We start from the raw sequence: 12,577 nt of genomic DNA on the forward strand, positions 1-12,577 counted from the left end.
TTCCAAAAAGTGTGTGTGTATACACATGTATTTTTGAATTGTTTTTAAAGATGTTGTAAAAAAGAATATGCCTATTAGAGTGGCTAGAATGCCAAACACTGACACCACCAAATGCTGGTGAGGATGTAAAGCAACAGGTACTCTCATTCAATGCTGGTGGGTGTGCAAAGTGACACAACACTTTGGAAGACATTTTGGCAATTTCTTACAAAGCTAAACATAGCTCCTAGGTATCTCAATGAGTTGAAACCTTATGTCCGCACAAAAACCTGCACGTAAATGTTTACAGCAGGTTTATTTGTAATTGTCAAAACTTGGAAGCAACCAAGATGTCTTTCAATAAGTGAATGGGACAACTGTAGTACATCCAGACAATGGAGTGTTATTCGGTGACAGAAAGAAATGAGCTATCAAGCCACAGAAAGACATGGAGGAAACGCCAGTCAGAAAAGGCTATATACTGTATGATTCCAACTGTGTGACGTGCTGGGAAAGGCAAAAAATACGGAGATAGTAAAAAGATGAATGGTTGTGGGAGATGGGGATGATAGGTGGAGCACAGGGCATTTTTAGTGGTGAAACTATTCTGTGTGGTACTGTAATGATGGATCCCATAGAATGTACAGCACAAAGAGTGAATCCTAATGTAAACTATGGACTCCGGTTAATAATAATCTGTCAACATTGGTCCATCGTTTGCAACAAACGTACCCATAAATGCAACATAGTAATAATAGGGGAAACTGTATGCTGGTAGAGAGAGGATGTATTGGAACTTTGCACTTTCTTCACAATTTTTCTGTAAACTTAAAACTGCTCTAAAAATAAAGTCCATTACAATGGGAAAAAAACAATGCCTTTGTATCCTCTTGGACTTTTTTCACCCACTGTAACATGGGAAGAATCAGCCATATTTTATGTATTTAGTTCATTTATTTTCACTATTGTATGATATTCCAGTGTGTGAATGTAGCACATTTTGTCTGATTTCTTGTTAATGGACATCTGGGTTGCTTCCAGGTTTTTACTGTTGTGAGCAGTGCTACTATGACTATTCTTGTACTCCCCTGTTATAGATGTACAAGAGCTTTCTTTTGTTTATTCGAGTCTATACCTAAAAGTAAAATTGTTGAGTCACGGGGTATGTGAGTATTCAATTTTAGAAGATAATGTCAAAAATGTCAAACATTTTTTCCAAAGTGGATACATGGATTTGTACTCCCATTAGCATTATGTAGTAGGGCTAATGAGTGGATCCACAACCTCTTCAACACTTGTGTTTGTCAGACTTTTTACATTTTTATCTGTCGAAGTGGTAGCTCAGTGTGGTCTTAATTTGCATTTACCTAATCAATAAGATCGAGTGTCTCTTCATATTTAATAGCCATATGTGTTTCCTCTTCTGAAAAATGCCTATTGATATATTTTGCCTAGTTTTCTATTGGGTTAAATGTGCTTTTTTTGATTGATTTTAAGGAATTCTTTTTTTTAAAACCAATTTATTTATTTATTTATTTATTTATTGGCTGTGTTGGGTCATCATTGCTGCGCGCGGGCTTTCTCTGGTTGCGGTGAGCGGGGGCTGCTCTTCGTTGCGGTGCGCGGGCTTCTCATTGCGGTGGCTTCTCTTGTTGCGGAGCACGGGCTCTAGGTGCGCAGGCTTCAGTAGCTGTGGCGCACGGGCTCAGTAGTTGTGGCTCATGGGCTCTAGAGCGCAGGCCCAGTAGTTGTAGTGCATGGGCTTAGTTGCTCCGCGGCATGTGGGATCTTCCCGGACCAAGGCTCGAACCCGTGTTCCCTGCATTGGCAGGCGGATTCTTAACCACTGCGCCACCAGGGAAGTCCCTTAAGGAATTCGTGATGCTAATCCTTTCGCAGTTATGTATATTGCAAATATCTTCTCCCAGTTTACAACCTCTCTCTCTCTTTAAATGCCTTTAATGAACAAAAGTGCTTAATTAATTAATTAATTAATTATTTGGCTGCACCATGTGGCTTGCAGGATCTTAGTTCCCGGACCAGGGGAGAACCCGCGCCCTTGGCAGTGAAAGTGCAGAGTCCTAACCACCAGACCATCAGGGAATTCCCAAAGGTGCTTAATTTTAAAGTGGTCACATTTATTTGGGGTGTGTATGTGTGTGTGTGTGTGTGTGTATGTGTGTGTGTGTGTGTGTATATGTATGTGTGTGTCTTGTTTAAGAAATATTTCCCTACCTCGAGGTCTAAATTATAGACTCTGAAAGATACTCATCCATAGCGTCTACTAAAAGTTTTTAAACTTAGTATTTGAAATTTAAGTCATTAATCTACCTGGAGTTAAATTTTATACAAATGTAGGGTAGGGATCCAATTTCATATTTTTCCATGTGGATAATCATTATTTTAAAATTCCATTCATTGAACAGCTCCACGCAACTTTTCCCAGTGGATCTGACATGCTCCTTATGTCATCGTGTAATTTGGGTCCTCTAAGAGGTAATAAGATGGAATTAGTTGTGCAAGAGATGCATTGAGGGGAAACTCTTGTGAAGGATGAGAGAATGGGAATAGGCAAGAGTCCCACAATACAGGTTGGACACTTATGAAAAGAGAAGGGAGGAAGGAGGATTGCCTAGGAATTGCCTTCAACTTGTTGCAGCTGTAAGAAAGGCTTGGCTAGGCCATTGGGGACCCTCAGAGAAAAGTTTGCCTCTTAGAGGAGACCCATGTCAGACAGAAATGGCCCATCTCCTATACCCCCGCTGTCTCAGTCACTGGCTGAAAGCAGCCTTGGGAGAGAGCATGGTCTCTACGTGAATGCTACAGTGGATATAAAGTTGCTGTCTTCTAACCTGGGCAAGCCCTGGAGGCTGTCCACTAACTATGCTCCTTGCCCCAGGTTCTCTTGGAGGGAGGTCTTAGTAGGGTACCTTCACGGTCACCAGAGTCCTATGCCAGAATTTCAGATATGCACAGGTTTTTTTCTGGGCTCTCTATTCTATGCCTGTGCCAGTACAAAACTGTTATCTTCATAATAAGCTCAAATCGTGGTAGGCTTAGTCTCCTCCTTCCTGCTTTTCTCTACAAGTGTCCTGGCTACTCTTGGCCCTTTACCCTTCCATGTATATTCGGAGGTTTTAAGCAGAGGAGTAATATCAGACCTGTACTATAGCAGGATAACTCAAGCAGTTGTGTAGGTTATCATACAGATGAAAGGTTTCAGGTTGAGAGAGCTTCTGGGACATAATTTCAATAGTCCAGGTAAGAGAACAGGAGTTACAGATTGAGTGGATTTAGGCAGTAGCAATGAAGAAGACAACGTTATGGATACAAGATAACAGGGAGACAGTAAGGTGGGAGAAAGGAAAAACCAAGTTAAGTCCCCTGTTAATGGCTTGGCCATCTGCCCAGGTTGTGGGGTCTTTCGCTGAGTCAGGAAATACAGAAAGAAGAACAGGTTTTAGGGAAAGTTAGTTTGGTTTTGCACTTGCTGATTGCACATGTTCTTAAAGCTGCCCAATGTTCAAATGGATATGGTGGTCTAGAGCTCATGTAGGGACCAAGACTGGCTACGGGAGTAATTAATCTGTAGGTATAACTGAAGTCTTAGGTGAGAGGAAGTGTCACCTGGGGAGGGTATGGAAGGTAGGAGGGCTGAGAATATGAGAGGACACTAACACATAAGGAGAAATCAGAGGAAGAGGAAGGAAGAGGAACTATACCTTAAAAATTGATAAGGAACAATCAAAAGGAAAGGCTACTACCCAAAACCCATTAGGATGGCTACTATCGAAAACGCCAAAAAACAAAAACAAAACATAACAACTGTTGGTGAGGATGTGGAGAAATTGAAACCCTTGAGCACTGTCGATGGGAATGTAAAATGGTGCAGCCACTGTGGAAAACAGTATGGCAGTTCCTCAAAATTAAAAATAGAAATAGCCATACGATCCAGCAATTCCACTTTTGAATGCATACCGTAAGGAGTTGAAAGCAGGATCTCAAAGAGAAACAATACACCCATGTGGATAGCAGCATTGTTCACAATAGCAAAAGGTGGAGGCAACCCAAGTGTCCATTGATGGATGGATAAACAAAGTGTGGTATATACATGCAATGGAATATTATTCAGCTTTAAAGAGGAAGGAAATTCGGACACATGCTACAACATGGATGAACCTTGAAGACATTCTACTAAGTGGAATAAGCCAGTCCCAAAGGACAAATATTGTATGGTTCCACTTATATGAGGTACCTAGCATAGTCAAATTCAGAGAGAAAGGAAGTAGAAGGGTGGCAGCTGGCGGCTGCGGGAGGGAGGGATGGGGAGCTAGTATTTGACGGGCAGAGTTTCCGTTTGGGATGATGAAAAAGCTCTGGTGATAGATGGTGCTGATGGTCGCACAGTGTGAATGCACTTAATGCCACCGAACAGTACACGTAAAAATGGTTAAGATGGTAAGTTTTGTTATGTATATTTTACCACAATCTTTTAAAAAGAGTCTGAGAGAGATTTCTTCAAGAAGATGAAATGTAATGAATACCTAATCTGCTTGATCTCATTGAAAGGAGACCAAACAACTGGGGGAAAATTGTTGGATAAGTTAATAAGTACATGGAAAACCGAGTGAACAGGAAATAAGACATTTACCAACTCCTTAAAAAGAAAATTATATAGGAAAGGAGAAGTATTGATAATTACATTGTATTATTTGGCTCAGCTGTACATAGCATTTACATGGTCATGATAATAAAGACACTGAATATTGATGTAACCAAAATTATGGTACATATTGGAGGATGAGAGGACAGAAAATATGCATTTGTATGGTAGATGAGGGGTGAAAGAGAGATAAATTCATATCTTTTATAGGGGCAAGTCAACAGATGATACCTAAAATTGAGGAACCGGGAAATGGCAATATAGTCAAGCTATTGAAAGATAGGGACGTAAATACTAAAAATGCAGTTGAGTTGAAAATGGATGATTCTGGGAATAGGAAATGAGAGAGGTTCCAGGAGAGAATTTCTGGTTTTCCTAACAAGCCTTAGAGATTCTGATTCTTTAAACGATGTATATAGATCTGACAAAAATTAGAATTAATCTAAAAAGAAAAGAAAGCATCAATATGGTTGCACCAGTGGAAAAACTAACCCTCCCCTTCCCAATACTAAGCTTCAGACCTGAGAGTGCCCTGTAGATGATGAAAGGCCCTACTTTTGGTAAAATCAAGCAACTAAAACATATATAGTGAAAGGCTGATCTAAATTTGAAATCAGACAAATGAGGAACGCAGACACCCTGAAAACCTAGCCCGTAGCAGTCTCATCCTCTACTGCATGTAAAGTCATTTAGAAACAATTTCAAAAAATCACAGACCTCGGGCTTCCCTGCTGGCGCAGTTGTTGGGAGTCCGCCTGCCGATGCAGGGGACACAGGTTCGTGCCCCGGTCCGGGAAGATCCCACGTGCTGCGGAGCGGCTGGGCCTGTAAGCCATGGCCGCTGAGCCTGCGCGTCCAGAGCCTGTGCTCCGCAACGGGAGAGGCCACAACAGTGAGAGGCCCGCGTACTGCAAAAAAAAAAAGAAAAATCACAAACCTCTGATCTGATGAAAGGTAAAGTGTTCTCAAATCTGTGGTCAGTTACAGTTGGGGACTGGGATCCATTATGTCCTCCAGAGGCCTTAACATGCTCCTTCCTGTAGTGCTTTAACTCCCTGATCTCAAGTCTGTTCAATCAGGACCCTAACGTGGACACAGTCATCAGTTAAGAGACTCTACCTTAAGTTCTCACCCCCTTAACCACTTTGAAAAACAGTTTGACAGTTATCTATAAAATTAAACATAAAAATTACTATATGATCCAGCTGTCCCACTCTAAGTTATTTACTCGAGTGAAATGAAAACTTATACTCACACAAAACCCACACCAGGAATGTTTATAGCAGCTTTATTCGTGTTCATCAAAAACTGGAAGTATCTTGTGACAATTTTACATGCCAACTTGGCTAGACTGTAGTGCCCAGTTGTTTGGTCAGACATTAGTCCAGATGTTGCCGTGGGGGTGTTTTGTAGATGTGAGTAACATTTACAATCAGTTGACTTTAAGTGCTGGAGATTACCTTCATTAATGTGGGTGGGCCTTGTCAAATCAGTTGAAGGTCTTAAGAGCAATCACTGAGGTTTCCTGGAGAAGAAGAAATTCTGCCTTGAAAATGTAACATAGGAGTCCTTCCTGCCTGAGTGTGCAGCCTGCTGGCCTACCCTTCATATTTTGGACTTACTAGCCTTACAATCACATGGGCCTCAAAATAAATTTTTTGTCTCAGTAGATAGATAGATAGACATAGATACAGATATTGATACGGATGATGTAGATAGGTATAGAGGTATATATGCATGTGTATATATGTATAGGTATATGTATACATATATGTACATATATACATATATGTATATCCTACTGGATCTGTTTCTCTGGAGAACCCTGACCGGTACATATCCTACATATCCTTAAACTTCTGAATAGATAAACTGGTACAACATTCATACAATGGAATCACACTTAACAGTGAAAAGGAATGAAACAGCAAGCATGCAACAACAGCAGTGAACCTCAAATGCATAATGCTAAATGAAAGAAGTCAGGTTCCAAAGTCTACGTACTGTGTGACTCCATTTATATGAAATTCTGAAAAAGGCAAAACTGTAGGGACGGAAAACAGATCAGTGGTTGCCAGAGGTCGAGGGCTGGAAGAGGAGTTGACTGCAGAAGGATTTAGGGAGATTTTGGGGTGTGGTGGAACTGTTTTATAGCTTGATTTTATGATAGTTACTTGACTGCATATAAATTATACCTTCATAAAAATATTCTAAGAAATGAATAGGAGGCAATCATGTAAAGAAAATTATTCTACTGAGAAGAAACTGTATGGTAACACAAAACTGCCTACTTAAATATATTAATGATACATAGAAATTGAGACTAAATCTGCAATATAGTAATTATCTTAAAAATAATGTCGGGGCTTCCCTGGTGGCGCAGTGGTTGAGAGTCCGCCTGCCGATGCAGGGGACACGGGTTCGTGCCCCGGTCCGGGAAGATCCCACGTGCCGCGGAGCGGCTGGGCCCGTGAGCCATGGCCGCTGAGCCTGCGCGTCCGGAGCCTGTGCTCCGCAACGGGAGAGGCCACACCAGTGAGAGGCCCGCGTACGGCAAAAAAAAATAATAATAATAATGTCGGTACTTCCCTGGCAATCCACAGGTTAAGATTCTGTGCTTCCACTGCAGGCGGGCAGAGGTTCAATCCTTGGTCGGGGAACTAAGATCCTGCATGCAGTGTAGCCAAACAAACAAACGAAAAACCACACAAGGCAGTTAATAAAAATATTAAAAAAAATAATATGTCATGTACATTAAATTTAATTGAGATATGTACCCTACATAAATTAAATTTAATTGAGATATTTAATTGAGATAAATTAAATTTAATTTAATTGAGATATGTACCCTACATAAATTATATATTTTTAATTGAAATAGTGTTATTTAAGAAATTTATATAAAAAAACCCAAACACCAGTAAACTGAGACTGTTAAAAACAAAAAATCCATGTTGTTGCATGTGACTTTAGTTTATTTTCTCTTCTGTGTTACATTCCATTGTGTGACCATTGCAGTGTATTCATTCTTTCATTAATGTGCACTTTATGCTATCATGAGTAGTGTTGCTATGAATATTAAAGTATTATTTAGTAATAATAATTACCTTTTCCTGAAAATTTACCATTATCCCTATTGCCTACAAATAAAACCCAAAGGGACTCTTATGGCTGCATCAGTAGCTTGTCCTGGGCTCTGGCTTCTGCCTGCGTTCAGCCAATGGAGAGTACTGGCTAGGTTTGCCAGATAAAATACAGGACACTCAGTTAAATTTGAATTTCAGTTAAACAACAATACTTTAGCATAGGTATTTCCCATGTAATCTGGCAACCCTCATATTAGCACGTAGGAGGAAAGAGAAGACAGTATTTATTCCCTCAACTTCCTGCCCACTGGGTGGCTACGCTACAATGGGCTGGCTGTGACACACCCCCGCCTCGGCCATCGGCCCTCAACATACAGCTCACCAGGTTCTAGTAACTGGTCCTTCTTGCTCTGTCAAGCCTAAAGTGGTAGTTGATAGCTCCCAGCTATTATTAGTACCAGGGTACTGTACCAACTCCCCCTTGTTGCTGTTACTAAACCCTGCCCACACTTTTGAAAATAGATCCCTGATTCATTTCCTTTCAGTTTCCCAGTTTGAGTGTGTTGTCTGTGTCCTGCAGAGATGAGGCTGTTCCCAGCTTTTTGAGACAGAATACGTAAATCTTTCCTTTTTTGGCACTCCCACAGCAATTTGTGTATACCCTTCTAACTCCTGGAGAGGCCAGAGTATAGGGCCCCTCCTGCAGGCCCAACGTAAGCTAAGCCCCTCTGATTCTTTCTCTCCTGCTGGTTTGTCACTATCATCTCCTTTAGGGCAGGAAAAACAACAAAAAACTGTTCCAGGGACCTCAGGGCTTCCTTTCCTCTCTGTGCTTTTGGTATGAGCTCTGTATTCTGAACCCTCCAGGCTCTTGGTCTCTGAAACCTCAGGAAACCTTTTCTCTCTCAATAAGCCTAGCTCTTGCAATTGAAAAGTATAGCTTTCAAGACCATTGTCTTGGTTAAATGTTTGAAAAATCCACTCAGAAGCTCTGTGAACTTCTGTGACAGGCCTAGCCCTGACACACTCCCCCCTGAGATGATAAATGTCACTGCCTTTATGGATGAGGGCCAGAGAGCAGTAAGAAGATACTGGGATAGAATAAAGCCTCAGTTACCTCCAAATTTTCTCTCATTGCATGGTACTTAGTATAGTGAGAGTTCAGTGCAATTGTGCTTAAGAAAGATGAAAAAAGAGTTAATAACATAAAAATAGTTATCCGTTATTGAACATTTCATCTGGGCTGTGCAAACAATACCGGTCTTCACCATGCCTGCAAGGCAAGGGAGATTTCGTTTCAGCTCTCACCCGTCTACCCTGTGCTCTGTGATTCATGCCAGGGCTGGGAGTCTGCAAGGTACGTTTCTCCTTTGTCAACTGGCCAAAAAAGGGCCACTAGGGGGAGTTTGGAAGGCAGAAGGGACTTGTTCCTTCTTATTTGCTTGCCAGGAACAGCAGATGGTTCCAATTTCCAACTTCTTTCCACATTCCCGGCATTGCTGGGTGGCGCCCACTTTTCAGCAGTCTGTGCCCCAGCCCCGTGAGACCCCTCCTCCAAGGTCCTGAGGTAGCAGCAGTAGCTGGAGCCCCGTTCTCTAAACTTGTAGGTTCTTGTGATCAACTGTTACACCAATGACCCTTGATGGATGATGCCTCTTGAAGTCAATGCCCTCGTGGAGTTCCCGCCAACATAACTTGGGCTAGGCCAGGTGATCTGCTGTGGCCAGTGGGATATCAGCTAACACAAAGCAGAGCCTGGATCAGAACTTACGCTTCGGGACTCATTTTCTTGGATTGTTGCTGCCACCATCACACGAGGGAGCCCCGTTTAGTTTCCTTGAGGATGAAAGACAGAGACAGAGAGAGAGGCCAACCACCAGGATGTCCCAACCTACTTTCCAGCAGAAGACTGCAGCATGAATGACCCCAGGTGAGACCTGCAGAAGAACTGTCAGGCCAGCCCAGACAATGTGAAGCCTCTAAGCTTTGGGGTAATTTGTTGAGCAGCAATAGAGGGCTGAAGTAGTTCTAATAACCCCAACCTCTTCTCTCCACCAAAGGAATGGTAGCTGCCTCTTGTGGTTATTATCTGTAGCTTCAAAATACCTGTTTTGTTTTTTCAGTCTTCCAACACATGTTTAACAACTTCCCCATGTTCTCTCTGTTAAATCAACTAGTGTAATTTCTTTTGCTGACCGATACAGTGTTATTATACCCATTGTACAGATGAGAAAACTGAGGCTCAGAAATTAAGAAATATGCCAAAGGTCACTGCTAATAAGGGTCCCAGGCTGACTCCAGAGCCCTTGCTATACTTCATAGTAACATTATTCATCTATAGCAATAGATAATTGTACTAGATAGTAAGCAAATTGTTATAGATTGTTATGATGACAATTATTTGAAGTTGATGTCACATAAGAAGTGTTTTGTTCAACATCCAGAAGTCTCCAGCTTGTGAGCCAGCAGAGGGAGCTCTGTCCCCAAGGACCCAGCCAGCCACTGGCTGGCCCAATGGGGAGTAAGGATAACATACCTCTCACCATCAAAGGTTTGGGCAGAGGAAACTGTGGGCTCCTTGAGGAGAAGGGAAAGGAAGCAATGTAACATTTATTAAGCCTCAAGAACTGTGTCAATTTAAATTTTAAAATATTAAACTAGAGCCACTTGTTTCGAGTGGATTGTCCTCCAGGAGGAGGAATCCAGGGTCCCTTCCTCTCCTCCGCCCGGCCTACGCCTGATTCCACCCTGAGGTCAAGAGGAGTTTCTCTGGAACTCAATATGGGCCACACTTGCCAGTGGACAGATTTACTGAGTTAAAGGGACCTCGGGTACAGTGTGGCTCTTTCCTCAGTTTCTTCCGGTAAAATGATAGCAGGAGTAGGAAAGGGCAGGCCTGCTCCCTCCCCAAGACTGCCTCTGACCCCTCCCCGCTTCTTTTCCCGACCTGCACCAGCTCTGCACTTGGCTCCTTGGCTCTTGCCCTCTGGCTACATTTCTCCCTGATGATGAAGGGTTTGTGTGAAGCCAACTTTTCCTCATCACGGTGGCAAAATCTGAGACTCAAGTCTGAGTTCTGTGGTAGGAAGTACTAGACCTCAGAACCTGTAAGCAGGCCTCACAGCCCAACCAACCCGGGCAAGAGAGGGAATACCGGTCCAGCCTCCCTGCATTGGGGTTTAGAGCAAACAATCAATGACCCCTTGGCCTCCCAGTTGCCTGCCATTCCCTCCTGTTTTGGAACTAGGTCTAGCTAGAGCTGATAGGCCAAAGGTAACATTTGGGCGTTCCGGACTTCCCCTAGCTAAATGCCATTTTAAAACATGATGTAATATGTAACACATACTAAAGAATATATATAACATATGACAGTGTCAAGGATAATAAAGTGAATTCTTAGGAACCCACCACCCAACCTAAGAATTAGTACATAACCCACCCCCAGGTTTCTATCTATATGCTCCCCCTCCTCTCATCTAATCTCTACTCCTTTAAGTTAAGGGTTAACTTAAACTAGGCTGAATCTTTTTCCATTCCCTTCTTTCAAATACTAATTTATCACAGTTGTATTTCTTCTTTAATTACATTGACCCTTTTTAAAGGTTCAGGCTCTCGAGTTGGATTTGTCTCATTGTTTTCTCATAATTATATTCAGGCTAAATATTTTTGGTAGGAACACCTTATAGGTGATGCTGTGTCCTCAATACATCCCGTTAGAAGCTACATGGTGTTGATTTGTCCCATTACTGATCATATTAAAGAAGATGCGAAGAAGATAACTGGTGAAGATGTCCACCAGATTTTTCTTTTGGAAAGGAAATTACTGTTGGTAATTAATAAGTAATCTGTGAAGTAATCATTCGAGTTGATGTAAATATCCTTTTCCCCAACATTTTTTCAGCAGTGGTTTTAGCACTTATTGATGATTCTTCCCTGAAACAATTAGTACTACAGTGCTTCCAAAGTTTTCTAGTAAACTCTTTTTCACCAACCCTCGTGCTCTCCCAGTATTTGATTTGAAGTCATATCCTTTTGTTCCCAGTTAAGAGCCATAAAGTAATCAAAAAGCTTATTCTCTTATTTCACCTTCATTCTTTAATTTATTTTCTCCCAGTGTTCTGAAGGTATTGTCTACTCTTTGCTGGCTTCTATTATCGGAAGTGAGAAGTCTCTTGGCACCTAGGGCTGCCCTAACAAAGTACCACAAACTGGGTGTCTTAAACAACAGAAAATTTTCTTCTCCCAATTCTGGAGGCTAGAAGTCTGAGATCAAGGTATTGGCAGCATTGGCTTCTCCTGAACCTCTCTCTGTGGTTTGCAGGTGGCTCTCTTCTCCCTGTGTTTTCACGTGGTCTTTCCTCTGTGTATATCTACATCCTAATCTCCTCTCTCATAAGGACATCAGGGCCTATGTGCTCAGGGCCCTAATGACCTCATTTAGCTTAATTACTTCTTTAAAGACCCTATCTCCAAACACAGTCACATTCTAAGGTACTGGGGCTTAGGACTTCAACACATGTACTTTGTGGGGGAGGGAGGGTGGGGACATTTCAGTTCATAGCAATAAGAATTACAGTATATATCAGGTATGGTAAAAAAAAAAAAAAAAAAGAAATCCACACCCAACACAATATAGTGCAATTGCTCAACACCGAAGACAAAGAGACGATTGTAAAAGCAACCAGAGGAAAAGTCACGCCTCATTTAACAGTAGAGGGGCTCCCTGCCAGGCATCCTGGAATCCAGCTTCTAAAAGCTGTCAAAGCTCAGCTGCGCCCCGCCCCCTGCCGGATGTCTTGTCCTGAGGTTTGCCTTCTCTGAACTTCTCAGCACTAGTTTAGTCCCAAGC

This window comes from Monodon monoceros, unplaced genomic scaffold (genome assembly GCF_005190385.1).
Source record: "Monodon monoceros isolate NGI ecotype Baffin Bay Population unplaced genomic scaffold, NGI_Narwhal_1 Super_Scaffold_4, whole genome shotgun sequence".
In the NCBI taxonomy this organism is placed as follows: domain Eukaryota; kingdom Metazoa; phylum Chordata; class Mammalia; order Artiodactyla; family Monodontidae; genus Monodon; species Monodon monoceros.